A 17,973-nucleotide genomic window follows, 5' to 3' on the forward strand; every position below is an offset into this window, starting at 1 on the left:
CATGCAAGCTCCACCCCCCAGTCATTCTTAGACTCCTTATTGGGTGAGCAACGCAGCCAAGCAACACAGTTGGAGCCTCCCTCCTCCCTGGCCGGCAGGGGGGGAGGGAGAGGAGCTGCTTCCTTTGAAACCCGGGAAATTTAAGGGACATCATCAATAAGGGACAGCAACGGGACATGGCGCTGGGATAAGGGACTGCCCCACCAAATAAGGGACACTTGACATCTATGCGTATAAATATTCCTTACATTCTGCACACAGCTCAGAGGACTTGACGCTAATCCAGGCTTGTGTGTTGAGCAAGCTGCTTTATGGAAGTGGGTCGTGGGTCGTGGGCAACTTATAACCATCAGGAGCGATGCCTCAACACCTTCCATGTGCATTGCATCAATAATAATAATTAATAATAATAATAATAATAATGATAATAAATTATTTATATCCCGCCCTCCCCAGTCAAAGCCGGGCTCAGAGCGGCTAACAACAGTAAAAATTGCACAATTTACATAAAACCACAGTCAATTAATTGAAATACATTCTCAAATCAGTTCAGAATCAAATTAATGGTAACCATTGGGTTAGAGTTCTGTGAGGATTACAGAAGGAGGGGGGGGGGGGTCAGACTGTGCCTTGGCCAAAGGCCTGGTGGAACAGCTCCGTCTTTCTGGCCCTGCGGAAAGATGTCAAGTCCCGCAGGGCCCTAGTCTCCTGTGACAGAGCGTTCCACCAGATCAGGGCCATGGCCAAAAAAGCCCTGGCTCTGGTTGAGGCCAGCCTAACCTCCCTGTGGCCCGGGACCTCCAAGATGTTTTTATTTGAAGACCGTAAGGTCCTCCGTGGGACATACCAGGAGAGGCAGGCCCGTAGGTACGAGGGTCCTAGGTCAGGTTGAACCTGATCCTGTACTCCACCAGGAGCCAGTGTTGGGCACCACGTAGCAGGAGAGAATCCCAAACAAAGATGTGCTGTCCCAAACCCACATTCCCGGCATGTTCACACTCTTGTCTCTGCAATGTCTACGCTGGTTTGGTCACGTCCACACAATGGAAGATGGCAAGACCCCCAAGGACACGCTCCATGTGGAACGAGCTTCAGGCACCAGGTCTGTTGGCAGAACAACTCTGGGCTACAAAGATGCTTATAAATGTGATATGAAGTCTGGCGACATCAACTGTGTGGGAATCTGAAATATACTCAGAGTCGCAAAGTGATTTCATGCTCTTTATTCAGCTCATAGTGGTGGGGAGGAATGAATGAAAGTCCCCTCAAAGTATCTGCTTTATATACATTATTTACACAATGGGCTGCAGATGATTGGCTAATTCTGGAATTCTACTGTAAGCCAATCAGGTTGTGGATTCACTTCTATCTGGAGCATGATTGGGTGGTTCTTGCCAACCAATCATACTGCTGCAATTTGGATCCTATTGTTCTAGGACCAATCAGACTGCTGCAATTTGGATCCTATTGTTCTAGGACCAATCAGACTGCTGCAATTTGGATCCTATTCAACTCAGTACATAACAGAATCCCTTGCAGACGACCGCAGTGCCAGCAAACAGCCAGTGGTGACCAGAGGAGGAATGACCGCTGGGAGGAGTGTGGAGAAGAAACGCCCTAGTGCATCTGCAGCAGCACAACCAGATGCCTTCCTCTGCCCCAGCTACAACAGAACATGTCTCTCCCATATTGGTTTCTACAGCCACAGCAGATGCTGTAACTCCTCAACAGTCTGACTTCACCCACAAAGGTGCACTGTTCCATTCAGGTCCGTCTTTAGCATATGTAGCGCCGGGGTGCAAAAAATTTCCCACTGCCCCCATTTTGGGGGGGGGCAGGCCAAAGTTGTGCAGCTTTTTTTGGGGGGGGTGCAACTCTCTCCCATGCCACTGTGAGAGGAGAGCAATCCCCACAGAGGGTGGGGGAAGGCCAGCTGCCTCAGCACCCGCAGCAGGAAGAAAAAGAGTTTGGATTTGATATCCCACTTTATCACTACCCGAAGGAGTCTCAAAGTGGCTAACAACCTCCTTTCCCTTCCTCCCCACCAACAAACACTCTGTGGGGTGAGTGGGGCTGAGAGACTTCAAAGAAGTGTGACTAGCCCAAGGTCACCCAGCAGCTGCATGTGGAGGAGCAGGGACGCGAACCCGGTTCCCCAGATTACAAGTCCACTGCTCTTAACCTCTACACCACACATGCCTGCTTCAACAGAAAGCCCTGGCCCTCTGGATGGAAAAAGGAGACTCTTGCCATGGGGGAACCACAAGTGGAGGACATTGTCTTCATGGCTGAAATGTGGAGAGCGACAACCAAAGTGGCACATTGCTTCGCAAAGGGATCAATACATCCTGTCTGTCGCTCTTAACCACTACACCACACTGGCTTCTGCTCTGCTCAGCAGCAGCTGTCGGCTGGCTTGGCTTTCTTCAATCCCCGGACTCCAAATCTCAGCCCTGGACTCTCGGCCTGATGCCCCTGAGAGCCCAGCGCCCGGGTGCCCCACACCCCTAGCGCCTATGGGTAAGGCGGCCCTGGTTCCACTGTCTCCTGAGACAGGGAGATGCCAAAGCAACATGCAGGTGTCTGAATAAAAAGAGAGCTTTATGGTGAATCTGTACATTGCTTGCTTTTCCTCAAACAGCATTGATTGAGGCCTTTTGCTGGCTTGTGATGGTCACCCATACATAAGAGAGAGAGGGGAGCAGACAATGACAGGTCCTGTTCCCTTTCACTGGATTCGTCTCCTCCTGCTGAGCTTGAGTGACAGCTCAATTTTTTCAGCTCCAAGGGATCTTGGTGATCGACGCTGTAGCAGCCGGAGGGGTGGTGGGTGCGGGAGGGAGGACAGCTCGCTCCGGAAACTTAAAGGTTTTCAACTTTCACAAGATTGTTACCTGTCAAAACCCTCCTGACATGTGTTTAGCACTTGCTCTGTCAGGGAACAGCGGCAGAATGACAAGAGGTGCTGTTTAAGGAATTCTGCCACAGAGCCGGGCGATTGATCTCCAGTGGAATCTGGGTCGTTTCTCACTCAGATCCAGACAGACTTTTGTCTCGCTGGGAAATAAAAATAATAATAATAAGCATCTGCATTCACAAGAGGGCAGGGATAGTTTGCCTGAGCAGTGTCTGAGCACCGCGGCCCATCTCCCACACGGGTGGAGGCAACTCAGAGAAGTCTCTTTCGAAGTTGCACCATGCAGTGAGACTTCATTACTCCCGTCAGTTTACTCTCTTGCCATTTATTCCTTGTTATTCAACAAGAAGCCTTGGAAGAAGGATGAAGGGAAGAAAGGGAGGCAGGCGGGTGGTGAATCATCCATCCATCTGCGCAGGGAAGGACTGTTCCTGCTCCATCTGGCAAGTGACGGACACCCTTATCCGTCCTTTCAGGATCCTGGAAGTTGCCGATATCGCCTCCTGTGTCCTCCCATCAATCAAGACGTGATTGACGTGGCTTTGAATAGGCTCCTCCGCTTGCCATTTCTGGAGTCTGCTCGGAACCACTTCTGAGAAGGCTGGCGAAACTCTCTAGAAAACAGGGGGGCAAAAGAGCATGGGTGCTGGATCAGGCCAGTGGGCCATCTGCGGCTGCAACCATCAACACTTCTCAAGGGCATTGGCTGGAAACTACAAGACTCTTGTACTCACATCCCGCTTGCTGGTTTCTCCTCGGGGCATCTGGTTGTGGGAAAAGGATGCGGGAGTGGATCGACCGCTTGCATGATTCTGCAGGATATTTGTATGTCCTTAAGGTAAGTCCAACATCCGGTTCCCAGGATGCCCCACTGGGAATGATGATGATGGTGGTGGTGATGATGATAATAATAATAATAAATTTATTATTTACACCCCGCTCATCCAGCTGGGTTTCCCCAGCCACTCTGGGCGACTCTCAACAGAATATTTAAAACATCATAAAAGAGTTATATGCCACCAATATGACTGGGTTTCCCCAGCTGCTCTGGCCAGCTCCCAACAAAATAGTAAAAGATCAAACATCAAAAACTTCCCTAAACAGGACTGCCTTCAAATGTCTTCTAAAAGTCAGATAGTTATTTCCTTGACGTCTGCAGGGAGGGTGTTCCATAGGGCAGGCGCCACCACCAAGAAGGCCCTTTGCCTGTAACCTCACTTCTTGCAAGAAGGGAACCGCCAGAAGGCCCTCGGTGCTGGACCTCAGTGTCTGGGCTGAATGATGGGGGTGGAAACGCTCCTTCAGGTATACTGGGCCGAGGCTGTTTAGCACCAACACTTTGAATTGTGCTTGGAAACGTACTGGGAGCCAATGTAGGTCTTTCAGGACTGGTGTTATCTGGTCTCGGCAGCCACTCCCAGTCACCAGTCTAGCTGCCGCATTCATCCCTAGATTAAAGTGGGTTGGGCTAGATGACCCTCTGGGTCCCTTCCTAACCTACAATTCTATGATTCCAGCCAAGATTTTGCACATGGAGAAATGAAGCACTCAGGGTTTTTATTTTTATTTATTTTTGCTAAAGCACAGGCATAGAGGATATTTTGTTTTTGTTTAGTGAAAAGCTTCATTTAAGTTTTAAAAACCCCCACGTTGCTCTGCTCTAACAACACAAAACACCCCGAGCTCCTCAGAACTCCACGGGGCAGCCTTTTTGACAGCCTCACTTTGTAATGCCTATCGGAACGCCTCTAAGGCCCAGACTGGAGTGGAGCTGCAAAGGCTTTTAAAATGCAGGAAATGAAGAGCTTTGTTTAAGCACAGATTGCAACGGAGGGAGCACAGAGTGACTTGGAAAAAGATCAGAATTTTGTTTAGCCTGGAGAACAGAAGATTGAGAGGAGATAGGATTTGTTGTTGTTTAGTCGTTTAGTCGTGTCCGACTCTTCGTGACCCCCTGGACCAGAGCACGCCAGGCACTCCTGTCTTCCACTGCCTCCCACAGTTTGGTCAAACTCATGCTGGTAGCTTCGAGAACACTGTCCCACCATCTCGTCCTCTGTCGTCCCCTTCTCCTTGTGCCCTCCATCTTTCCCATGGAAGATTTCTTGTTTTCTCCTGCTCCAGATGTTAGGACCCAAACCAAAGAATTCAAATGACACAAAAGGAGGTTCCAACTCAACATTAGGAAGAACTTTCAGAGGGCAAGAGCTGTTCAGTAGCTCAGTGTCCTCTCTTGGAAGGTAGAATCATAGAAGGCACTCCAAGAATCAACCAGTCCAACCCCCTGTACTGCAGGTGGTGGACTCTCCTTCGTTGGAGGTTATTAAGCAGAGGATGGATGGCCACCTCTCAAGGTTTCTTCAGTTGTGATTCCTGCGTTAACAGCAACCACTTCCCAAAAGCCTGTCGGACCAAGAAAGTCTATACCTGCTAGCAGAAGGACCGCAAGGAAGGAGCCAGTCTGGCCTCTCTGGGGAGGGAGTTCCAAAGTTGCCTGGGAGAGGCCACCACCAAGAAGGCCCTGTCTTGTATCCCCATCAGGCATGATGGGGAGGGTGATGGCATCAAGAGAAGGGCCTCCCTGGAAGATCTCTGAGCCCGGGAAAGTTTGTATGAGGGAATGCGGTCATTCACATAGCTTGGCCTTAAGTCATATTCAAGCCAGCATCTGACATCAGGAATCACAGGACAGAGAAGCCAGTAGGAGAAGACTTCAGTCTCCCAGGACATTCAATACAGGATCTCCAAGCAGCTGTCTTATTACAAAGGAATTTCAGAAAAAGACTTGAAAGAGAAGTTGCTGAATTACAACTTATCACTAAACTGAAAGCTATGGAGAAACCTGGTCTTAATAGAGATATTGGTTTCCTGTCTCATTACATATGCTAATCATCTGCATACTATCCCTTGCTTTTTCCTGTAGGACTAATTGCAGTCGTTAACAGTCATCAACAGGTTGACCATACCCATTGAGTCAACCTCCCATCTCCTACTACCCTTCTGAGAAAAACCCCACCCCACCCTCCCACCTATATATAAGGGTCTGGTGACTTCTGTTTCAGTGTATCTGAAGAAGTGTGCATGCACATGAAAGCTTATACCCAGAACAAACTTATTTGGTCTCTAAGGTGCTACTGGACATTTTAAAATATTTTTTTATATATTTCAAACCAGCAGTTTGCTGCAGCAGCAATTTCCTTGATGTCAACAGGACAGCAGCATCCCCAAGCCCACCTGAGAGCTGCCGGGAAGTTTTTGGTGTGCAAGGTACTTCCGCTTCTGCTCTCCAACAGAGGGGAAGCAAAAAGAACATTTGTGTTGCAATAAGAGCCAATCACAGCAATACAAACACAACACGTAGGCTAATAGTAGAGAATTTATAATCGAATAATGATACCATTCAAATTATAGGAATAAGCCAATCAAAGTTCATATGTACAACATAACAGAGTGGTAGCAAAGACCGACAAGCCGTATGTTCAAAACAGATGTCTAAGGACAGTCTCTCAATAGTCTTTCAAAAGTTTCAACGGAAGACATCTCATAAGCCTCAAAAGGACAGTGTCTCCAGAATGATACTACTGTTTTGTAATAGTCTTCATCAACTGATATTTTTCAACAGAATATGTAAGTAAGATTCATGCTAAGGATCAGTGCTCACTAGATAGTCATCAGCAGCTACTACACTATCTTAGTGAGCACTGATCCTTAGCATGAATCTTTTGAAAGGCTGCTTTGAACACACGGCTTGACATGAGTTCCCGTTGCTCGGTCCCTGCTCCTGCCAATCTGGCAGTTCAAAAGCACGTCAAAGTGCAAGTAAATAAATAGGTACCACTCCGGTGGGAAGGAAAACGGTGTTTCTGTGCGCTGCTCTGGTTCGCCAGAAGCGGCTTAGTCATGCTGGCCACATGACCCGGAAGCTGCATGCCGGCTCCCTCAGCCAATAAAGTGAGATGAGCGCCGCAACCCCAGAGTCGTCCGCGACTGGACCGAATGGTCAGGGGTCCCTTTACCTTTAACCCATTCTGATGCATCAGGTGCTAAGCCTAAGGGACATCACAATCTGCACAATCCCTTTTATGTCTTGGGAGTTCTTCCAAAATCATTACCATGGAAGGTAATAATTTTAGTGTTGGCCACCCATAAACCTCTTGCAAGCAAGATCTGAAGAGCTCTGTGGGTTTCTCTGCGTTAGAAGAGAGCTCTTCTCCTGGTTAACTTGGCCCTGGATGGCGTCTGGAATAAAACCCAAGTGTCAGATTGTGGATTAAGCACCCGCACTCCAACAGGGTGGTTAATTTAAGAAATCAAGGCAAGGCAATCTAAACCTCTCAGTTGGAGCACTTGACACCCGCTCTCCAAAATCAACGCTTTGCCAAAGATGGAAATGAGATGATGTTTTCTCCAACAAAAGTGTGTGGAAATTTTGACACACAAAAAAAGGTCTCAGCCATTTTTATTTTGCATAGGTTGAGAGCTCCTTTAGCACAGCAGCTGTGAGATGAAAAATCCTCCATTTATCGCTTTGTTTTTATTCTGTTTTTCAGAGAAACCCTCCCGAGGCAGCTCACAGCGATTTTAAAACTTAAAATGACAAAAAATGGTTGATACGCAATTAAAGATGATCTAAACCAGCCAGACAACAGGAACTCACTGCCAGCATGTATGAAAAAATCAACCAAACAGCAAGCAAAACAAAAAAAGTTTTGGAGGACTGCTTAAAGGCAGCTACTGTTAAGGACATTCCACAGATGTGGAGCCAACACCAAGAAAACCCTGACTCTGGCAACTGCCAGTCGGAAGGTGGAGAGGAAAGTAAGTCTGATTTCAGGGGCTGAGCATCTTCCAGCATTGAAGGGGGTTGGTCTAGATGACCCTCAGAATTTTAGGATTCTAAATGGGTTCTTCAAGCAGTTTCTCAAATAGCTTGGTTCCAGTGCGACCTAAATTGACAGATTCCTCATCTTTAGTGAGCAGGGCTTAAGCATCAGAAAGAAAAGTGTGGTGGACAGTTTGGAACTCCCTGCCTATTGATATCATGGAGGCACTTCCATTGTATTCATTTCAGCATCTGCGGAAGCACGTTCTTGTCTAGACAATCCTACCCAGATGTTTAGGAAGTTTGAGTTTTACCGAGTTTCAGTCTACTCTATTGTGGCTTTAACTGTGTGTATGTTTTGAATGATGGGTGTTAAGTTGTGGGCGAACATATCAGACGACACAGCGATTCTTCAAACAGCTCTTCTTTATTCAGATGTCAGAACAGAACTGAGCTGAAGGGCTCAGTCAGCCTGCTTATATAGAGCTCCAGTACAACAGTTACTGTAGCAACTTTCTAAAACTATCCAATCACTGAACGTCATTTTTGATCCTTCATTTGCATACAAACTATCCAATCAGTGAACGTCACTTTCGATCCTTCATTTGCATAACTATCTACAGTATCCCCCTGCTGGCCCAGGGTGAGAACTTCAATATATAACAATGGTTGTAAAAGTGATAATTTGAATTTTTTTTAAGCTTTGAGGGTTTTCCCCCTACAATCAAGTGGCATATAGATTTTATGAAATGAATGGAAAATAAATAAAAACAAACCCTAGCCCACTCCATAAAGGCGAGAGTCACCTAAATATATACAATTTGTCTGCCACTGAAAGTCACCCAAATATTCCAATCCCTGGATAGCTGGATAGCTCAGCTGGTCAGAGCCTGGTCCTGATAATGAAGAAGAAGAAGAGTTTGGATTTGATATCCCACCTTTCACTCCCTTTAAGGAGTCTCAAAGCGGCTAACATTCTCCTTTCCCTTCCTCCCCACAACAAACACTCTGTGAGGTGAGTGGGGCTGAGAGACTTCAATGAAGTGTGACTGGCCCAAGGTCACCCAGCAGCTGCATGTGGAGGAGCAGGGAAGTGAACCCGGTTTCCCAGATTACGAGACTACCGCTCTTAACCAAGGTTTGGCCTCAGGGCTGGTTTCCCTCCCTGACTTTAGGACATTGCCATAAAAAATTGAAAGTGATGGACTTTTTGACAGTGCAGAAAAGGTTTCCAAAAGACAGAAAATGGATTCATGGAATCGTAGAATTGTAGAGTTGGAAGGAACCCCCTACAATGCAGTCCAACCCCCTACAATGCAGGGATCTTAGCTAAAAGATCCATGGCAGGTGGTCATCTAACCTCTGTCGAATAGCTCTTCTTATCAGAAAATTCTTCCTGATCTTTAGTTAGAATCTCCTTTCCTGTCATTTGAATCTGTCGGTTGGGGTCCTGTCCTCTGGAGCAGCAGGAAAAAAAAGCTTGTTTCATCTTCCGCTTGGAAGCCCTTCAGATATCGGAATGTGGCCATCATCTCCACTGTCAGTCTTCTTCTCTTCTCCAGGCTAAACACACTGAACTCCCGCAGCCATTTCTCATCAGGCTTGGTTTCCAAATCCGTCACCTTCTTCGTCAACCTCCCCTGGACACCTTCAGCTCCAACCTCCATCCCTAACCAGCTTGTGTATGTCACAGCAGAAAACTGGATTTGCAAAAGCAGAGGGTAAGGAATTCACTTTTGAACAACAGAGGAGAAACAGAAATGGTGGAGGGTGTTCTAGGTACAGATCCAGTTGCAAGTTGGACCAAAGCTGGTGTCTGAAAAGATCCACACAGCTGTGTAAAGGATGTGACTGTTAGAATTCCTGCTCCATGATTGCAGTCATGGGATTGTTGTCTATCACATGACGGTGTATGTTTTGACGCCACAGAGTGGGAAGTGACGGAGACAGGATGTTTGTGTTATTGTGTTCCATGAAGTGGGACTATTGTCCTTTGTTCTTTTTCTCTTTGCTGTCTAATGCTAGAGAGAGAGAGGGAGCCAAGTTGCAGTGCTCCGTGTGTGTTTATATGTAAATAAAGTAGATTAGCCAAAATGCTGAGTTGCTGAGGTCTGTTACACATATGATGCACAAACTCTGCAGATCCCTAAGTGTGCCGGTGTCGGTTGGCATTGGTCGCTGTGATGTTCAGATTGGAGAAAGCTTTTGAAGCTCCCGAATGATCGACCAGGAGGGAGAGAACATGCCAGTTGGGCATGTGTCGCTGCCAGGGTCCTACTCGAGTGTAGGCCGAGCTATCCTTGGACAAAACTGGATAGCAAGAATTGTATAAGATTCTTACCACACCTGGAATCAACAGCACAATCCTCACCATGCCTTCTCAAAAGAAATTCTCATGGCTTTCAGTGAGAACATAAGCTTTCTTTTATCTGCAATCCCAGGTAAAGATGAGTAAGACTGTAGCCCTAAGTATGTCTACTCAGAGTTTAAATTGCATTGAACTCAACGGGGTCAAGTCCTACAACAGCAGGCATAGGATTGAAGTGGCATGTAGCATAGCTGCCTTTCCCACGGGCAAAAGGGGTCACAGGACCATGGATGAGATTTTTTTAAGTGTTACGGTTGCAGATGAGGAAAGTCCCTTGAGCTGATTTTTTCCTCTTTTTAACATGTGGGTGAGAATTTCCTTCAAGCCACCCCAGGAAGACTGGTGTGCCTAAAGATCAAACTGTATTATTTAACACTCATTCCCACTCCTTATCAGGTTCCACAACTGAGTCAAAGAGGGATATTCACTTCTGCAAATGTGTTTGCATTGAGAGATTTCTTGAACGTTATCGCTGGGCAGACTAACTCTTAAGCAAATTCGCAGCAGGTGTTAACAGGGAAGAAGGCGTCTAATTATCACCCTGGCTCCAGGAGATATCACGGCATAATGAAGGAAGAGAGCGGAGTCTCTTTCTCTCTTCCTCAAACAAACACACATGTGAAAATCCCCATTTGCAGTTGAGTCACATAACACAGTCAAGAACAGCTCCAAGTGAAGGCTCCCTGATGGGCACTTCAGGACATTTAAAAGATTGCAGCTGTTTATTTGAAAGATGTCCTACTCACCCTTCACCATAAGGTTCCAAGGTGGGTGAGAACAATACACTGATAGAACTGTAGAGTTGGAAGGGATCCCCAAAGGTTCTCTAGTCCAACCCCTGCAATGCAGGAATCTCAACGAAAGCATCCATGGCAGGTGGCCAGCCAAGCTCTGCTCAGCAACCTCCAGTGGCGAGCCCACCATTTTCCGAGGCAAGACCGCTCTACTGTTGAACGGTTCTTGCCTAATATTTAGCTGGAATCTGTGGGAATGCTCAGGGATGCAGGAGAGGATATATTGTTTGATGATAGCCTTTCCAACTTGTGTTAACAAGTTCACAATTTAGCAGAGTAACATCCCCCCTTTTAAACTCACAGCGGATGCATTTGCTCAGGCTCGCTAAAGCCTCTATAATAACTCTTCTGGTATTTTCCCCTTATTCCCTCATAAAAAGATAAGACACGACACAGTCTTCTATAAAAGTATAAAAAGATTTTACTTACTCACATTCTGTTCACAGTCGGATCCCAGAAGGCAGACTTAGCTTAGAAAAGTTACATACACCTGGAAACTATCTCATAAGGAGACAGTCCCTTTGTCCTCTCTTGTCTGGAGGCCAAGAGAGCATCTTTGGCTAAGCAGATGTTGCTTCTTCGATGCATGTAGTCAAAGAGAGAGAGAGATGGCTGCCCTGCCCTGTGCTTTTGTCATTACCTGCACAGGTGAGGCCACGCCCACCTCTAGTCACATGCAGAGGAAGTCCGTCCCAGCCCAGAAGGAAACAGGAAGTTTACCTGCTGGCTGGGCAAACATTCCTCCCCATGTGTAAACATGTCCACTCTAGGAATGTTGCACTTGACTGCTCTTGTGTTTCACATCCCACAGAATCTCCTTTCTTCGAGAGCAATAGAAAACAAGCTTGCTCCATCTTCCATGTGAGAGCCCTTTGGATCTTTGAAGACAACAATCATCTCACCCCACAGTCCTCTCTTCTCCAGGCTAAACAACCACAACTTCCTATACCAGGGAGTGGCACCATCACTGAGGTTTTGCAGTGTGCACATTTATGGATTTGCACTTGATGAATGAATGAAACAATTAACCAAATGAACGCAAATGAATGAAAATGGATGTTCTTTGCACCCCCTTCCTGGCCCAGTCACCATAACTTTAGGGGACGGTCCATAGATGATGAAGAAGAAGAAGAAGAGGAGGAGTTTGGATTTGATATCCTGCTTTATCACTACCCTAAGGAGTCTCAAAGCAGCTAACATTCTCCTTTCCCTTCCTCCCCCACCACAAACACTCTGTGAGGTGAGTGAGGCTGAGAGACTTCAGAGAAGTGTGACTGGCCCAAGGTCACCCAGCAGCTGCAGGTGGAGGAGCGGAGACGTGAACCTGGTTCACCAGATTATGAGTCCACCTCTCTTAACCACTACATCACACTGATTTGAGCCTCTTCTGGTAGGGGCCATTTGTGACCATTCACTTCACACGGTGCAGAGGTAGACTGTGGAACTCCCTCCCACAGGACGCAGAGATGACCACCAATTTGGATGGCTGTAAAAGAGGGCTGGACCAGTTCATGGAGGAGGAGAGGGCTATTGATGGCTACTATCCAGGATGGCTCGGATCTGACTTCATGGTCAGAGGTAGCAATGCTTCTGAAGACCAACTGCTGGAAACTGCAGGAGGGGAGAACTGCTTTTGTGCTCAAATCCTGATTGCTGGTTTTCCACAGGTATCTGGTTGGCCACTGTGAGAACAGGATGCTGGACTAGAAGGGCCACAGGCAGCAGGCTCCACTTGTTTTATTATGGAGCCTCCAGGACCTGCAGCAGTCTATCTGGATTCTTAGGGTTATTTGGCCCCTGTGTGAACAGGATGCAGGACAACAAGCCTGATCCGCCAGCATTCTTTGAATGCTGTTAAGTGTGAGCTGAGCAATGACAAACCTAGACAGCATCTTAAAAAGTAGAGACATCACCTTGCCAACAAAGGTCCGTATAGTAAAAGCTTTGGTTTTCCCAGTAGTGATGTATGGAAGTAAAAGCTGGACCATAAAGAAGGCTGATTGCTGAAGAATGGATGCTTTTGAATTCTGGTGCTGGAGGAGACGCTTGAGAGTCCCATGGACTGCAAGAAGATCAAACATCTCCATTCTGAAGGAAATCTGCCCTGAGTGCTCACTGGAAGGACAGATCCTGAAGCTGAGGCTCCAAGACTTTGGCCACCTCCTGAGAAGAGAAGACTCCCTGGAAAAGACCCTGATGTTGGGAAAGATGGAGGGCACAAGGAGAAGGGGAAGACAGAGGACGAGATGGTGGGACAGTGTTCTCGAAGCTACAAACATGAGTCTGACCAAACTGCGGGAGACAGCGGAAGACAGGAGTGCCTGGCGTGCTCTGGTCCAGGGGGTCACGAAGAGGCGGACACGACTAAACGACTAAACAACAAGAAGTGCGAGCTGGCAGAACCGCCTCCAACTTCCTTCCCCTCTTGGCACAGCCCCACCTAGCAAGAAAGCAAATAGCGCAAGGCCCGAGGAAAGCTGTTCCAGGATGCTTTGAGCTTCCCTACCAAATGGCAAGCAGCTCAGATCCCGTTGCTCTGCCTGAAACGTGCTCTTGCTGCGAGAGCCGAGGTGAGCCAACTCCCCGTCGCAGACATGTCAGCCCTTTCAAAAGCTGCTTATCTCCACGAGTGCTCTTTGATAATGTCTTGTAAGCTTTGCCTGGCGGCCCTGCGTCTCGAGCAGCCGATCCGGGGAGCGTCGAACACGTCCCGCCATCTTGCCTTTCTGAAGACAAACCCGCCTTGCAGGTGTCACTTGTGAGGACGTAAGGAATATCAAAGTGCTCATGTAACTCCTCATATAAAGGAGGACGCAATTATTGTTCCAGACCAACGCTGGCAGGCAGATACAAAAGCATCATCTCATCCACAGGGAAAGTCAGGAACTAGTCAATGATGTCCAAAGAATTGGTCCTGGTTCTCTGCTTATTAGGAGAACCCTAATAAGCCAGTGTCACCAACTGGACTCATGCACTTCAACCCTGACTGGGCTAGGCGAGCTGGGCAGCACTTCCAGAGACCACCAGGTCAAAGTGCTGTGGACTCACAGCTTAGAGTTGTGAGCACCGGATTCACTTCCACAATACAGTCGTCGCACAGCAGAGTATAGCAGAGTCTGGCAGTGTATAGACAACTCGGAGAGCAGCTCTGTAGAATATCTCCTTTTATTCTGTAACTACAACTATAATACAAAACTATATACAGAGCTAAATAGGTCTAAGCATAAATGAATGCTGCACTGAGTGTCTGCAGCTGCTCTTAGCAGCAACCTTATCTCTACACACGATCTCTAACACTCAGTCTCTCTCTCTCTCCGACACACTGACTGACTGACTGACTGACTTGTATCTGAAGAAGTGTGCATGCACACGAAAGCTCATACCAAGAACTAACTTAGTTGGTCTTTAAGGTGCTACTGGAAGGAATTTTTTTATTATGTATTTTTTGGTTTCTGTATCGTGATTGCATGTTGCAAACCACTATGAAATCTTTGGATGAAGGGTTGTGTACAAATGAAATAAATAAATAAATAAATAAAAACAGGTGCTTAAGTTGAGATTCTTGCATTGCAGGGGATTGGACTAGATGACCCTTGGATTCCCTCCCAACTTTATACAGTTTGCTGAGTCTATGATTACGGCTCCCATCAGAGCTGTGTTGGCTGAGGCTGATATTAGCTGCAACATCTGAAGGGGCACCAGGTTGGTAAAGGCGGAACTACCTTAAGAATATAAGAAGAGCCTGCCGGATTAGGCCGATCCCACTCTCACAGTTACCGAGAAGATAATAATAATAATAATAATAATAATAATAATAATAATAATAATAATAAATTTATTTATACCCCACCCTCCCCAGCCAGAGCCGGGCTCAGGGTGGCTAACACCAATAAAATAAAATCACAGTAAAAACATAATAGGGGGGGAAATAGAGGGAGGAGAAAAACAAAACAATTTAAAATACAGGTTAAAATGCAATTTAAAATGCAGCCTCATTTTAAAAGTGGCCGATAAATCAAGACCATAAAGGGAGGGAAACAGAAGAGTCAGACTGAGTCCAAACAGAAGGCCAGGTGGAACACCTCTGTCTTGCAGGCCCTGCGGAAAGATGTCAAGTCCCGCAGGGCCCTAGTCTCTTGGGACAGAGCGTTCCACCAGGTCAGGGCCAGTACTGAAAAGTCCCTGGCCCTAGTTGAAACCAATCTAACCTCCTTGCGAATTGGGACCTCCAAAGTGTTGTCATTTGTGGACCTTAAGATCCTCCGCGGGGCATCCCAGGAGAGGCGGTCCCGTAGGTACAAGGGTCCCAGGCCGCATAGGGCTTTAAAGGTCAAAACCAGCACCTTAAATCTGACCCTGTACTCCACCGGGAGCCAGTGCAGCTGGTAAAGCACTGGATGAAAGTGGTCCCGTGGCCAGGACCCCATAAGGTGCCCACAAGCAGAACATAAGGACCAGAGCTTCTCTCTCTCTCTCTTTTTAAAAATAATTTTTATTAACCGGCCAATCAAACCAAATTAAATCACATCACATAAATTCCGAATTACAAAGCCGAATTTTAAATTTTGTTGGGGGGACCCATATTTCAAGATCCGAAGGGGGATTCTGATCATCTTCTTGCTACTGTGTTAATGTCCAAATCAATCCAAATCAGTCCAATCAGAGTTCATAATTCTATCCAGTCTTATCTTGCTGTTTCCACATCATACCTTGTTCATATATGTCAGGGGCTCAGGAGCAGAGGCACAGGGAAGAGAGGATATGGAGAGCGAAGGGGAAGAATCCGAGGGGAGCGTAGGAGAAGAGGACAGTGGACCGAGGGATTCCATGAGCCTCTCCAGCGAATCGGAAGATTCACAGAAGGGGGCGCCAGTGGCCAGGGGTAGGGGGTTCCCAAGGGGAACGCCCCAGGAGCAAGGGGGCAGCAGGGACTCCCAGAGCAGTAGTTGGAAATCAGGACCAGCTTCCCCACCAGAGCAGAGTGGGGGGGAAGAGTCCCAAGGATCGGGGCCAGTGCATTCCCCACCAGGGAGAGAAGATAAGGCAGGGCTGACCACACCTCCATCGGAGAGTCAGACAACGGAGGGGAGGTCAGATCCGGCCAGTATCCCGGAAGAGGGAAGCAGTGACAGAAGTAGTGTAACGGTCAGGAGGAAGGTCACTGGGTTGGCGCGAGAGGCAAGTTCAAATGTACAGTAGCGCGGGACAGCAGAGAATGAGGATTGGGAACCGGGTCCTAAAGCCCGCCGGAGGCAGGGGGAGGAGTTAAGCGACTCAGCGTCAGAAGAGTCCAGAAAGGGGGATGCCCCAGCGGGCAGGAGGACCCAGAGGAGGAGAAAGCAGCGGAAAAGGTGGAGCAGGGCTAGGATCTTAAACTGGTGTCAGAGGGGAGGAGATTCAGACGGGACTTCGCCGGTCTAGGGTTTAAGACGTAGAGCTGCGCGCTGCGGCTTTGAAATGGAAACTGAACCTCAATAAAGACTTTTGTACATAACGACAGCCTCGCGTTGGTCCTCTGTGAGCTGGGACCTAGGGGCAGCTCTGACAATATATTTTCTCTTTTTTCTTTATGATCTCTTCTGATAGTCTCCTTAAGCCGATAAACACCAATAATAATCCTGTGTGAATTTTTCCACTCTTCCAATCCTCAAATCAAGATGGTTTCCATATATCATCACCTTCATAGATAACATCGCTCTTTCCATCATTAATCTCGCAAAACTGTCACTCTTAAGTCCCACTGAGGAGTTTCACCCACAATATAAAAACAGCTCTATTTCTCTATTTCTCCTCCCAGACTCAAGTCCTCCGACAGAACTTCCCAATATGGTGACGGCATTTTTAACTGCGTCATTCCAAAGCTCTTATACATTCCACGCTCTTCTTAAAACATGCTTTGGTTCGAAAGTTTATCTCCACACAGCCTTAAATCCACAGCTTAAGTCCTTAAAACGACAATTCTGACTCGTGAGGGGAGGGGATTCTTGTTTATTCACATAAGGAAAGAAAGGAAAGTTTCCCCCCCTCCCCCATCAGTCATTTGCCATACCGTATCTTGGCATATCTTCTCATGTTTTATTCTTGTCTTGTTTTATCAGAGATCTCTTCTGTTAGCAGTCTTTACTCCCCCTCCTTCCTTGAGATATGTGCATTCCTTCATCCAAATTGTTTCTTTTGAAGTTCTTGCAGCTAGTGGCGCGGATCAGGGACGGCGTCCAGGAGCGCCGGAATCCCACAGGAGGGCTTTGTGCCTAGTGCCCCCATCCTCACAAATTCGGGGTGGTATAGGGCACAGCAGTCAAGGGCAGTCCCCCCCACCATCCTGGGGGGGGGGTAGGGAGGCTAATTACTCCCATCATAGCCTCCAAATTACCTCGTGTGGGTCGGAGAGATGTTATTGTCAGCCATCTTCCGATGCGCCCCCTAGTGGCCCCCTCAGGACCAGAGCTTCTCTCATCCATGGTTTCCATTGCTGCCCCTGACTGTGGAGGCAGAGCAGAAGCCCTTTGTGGCTGGTAGCCATTGAGATAGCCCTCCCTCCTATTAATTTGCTGTATCCTCTTCTAAAGCCATTGAGGTTTTTGGCCATCGCTGCCTCCTGTGGGAGAGAGCTCCACAATCTAGTTTTGTGCTGTGCAAAGAAGGACTTTTTCTTACCTGCTCTCAATCACCACTCAAGCTTTGCAAGGCGTCCTGGGAGTGGCCTTACACACCAGTGACCAGCAGTGAGTTGGCAGTCCAATTTAGGAAAATAATCTGGAAGTAATGCACACAGTTCCTTTGCAGAAGAAGCCAGCCTCCTTATGCATGTGCTATTCCATAGTGGGATTATAAATGTGCAACTCAACAGCCATACCTATGTCACACACCTGCGAGGGACCTCATGCAACCTTTGCCCAAGTGATGCGACGAGGAGAGAGGGATGCCAACTTTTGCCAAAGTGGGGTGATTAAATTCCTAAAGACCATTCCGCTTTCTACATCACTTTCAGATTATTTTTTAAAGTCCTCATGAAAATGCATTAGCATTTTAGCACTGACTTCTCATTCTATACAGTTTTGTTTCTGTGGTT

The 17,973-nt window shown here is 47.3% G+C and overlaps 1 protein-coding gene across 2 annotated transcripts in view; it reads right to left on the minus strand.

Annotated features, from left to right (window-relative positions):
- MDGA2 (MAM domain containing glycosylphosphatidylinositol anchor 2) overlaps positions 1-17,973 on the minus strand; it is a 422,386-nt gene that overhangs the window by 33,003 nt on the left and 371,410 nt on the right. The gene's annotated exons all lie outside the window — the stretch shown is intronic.

The sequence above is a fragment of the Podarcis cretensis genome (assembly GCF_951804945.1).
Source record: "Podarcis cretensis genome assembly, chromosome: 1".
NCBI classification, from domain to species: Eukaryota; Metazoa; Chordata; class Lepidosauria; order Squamata; family Lacertidae; genus Podarcis; species Podarcis cretensis.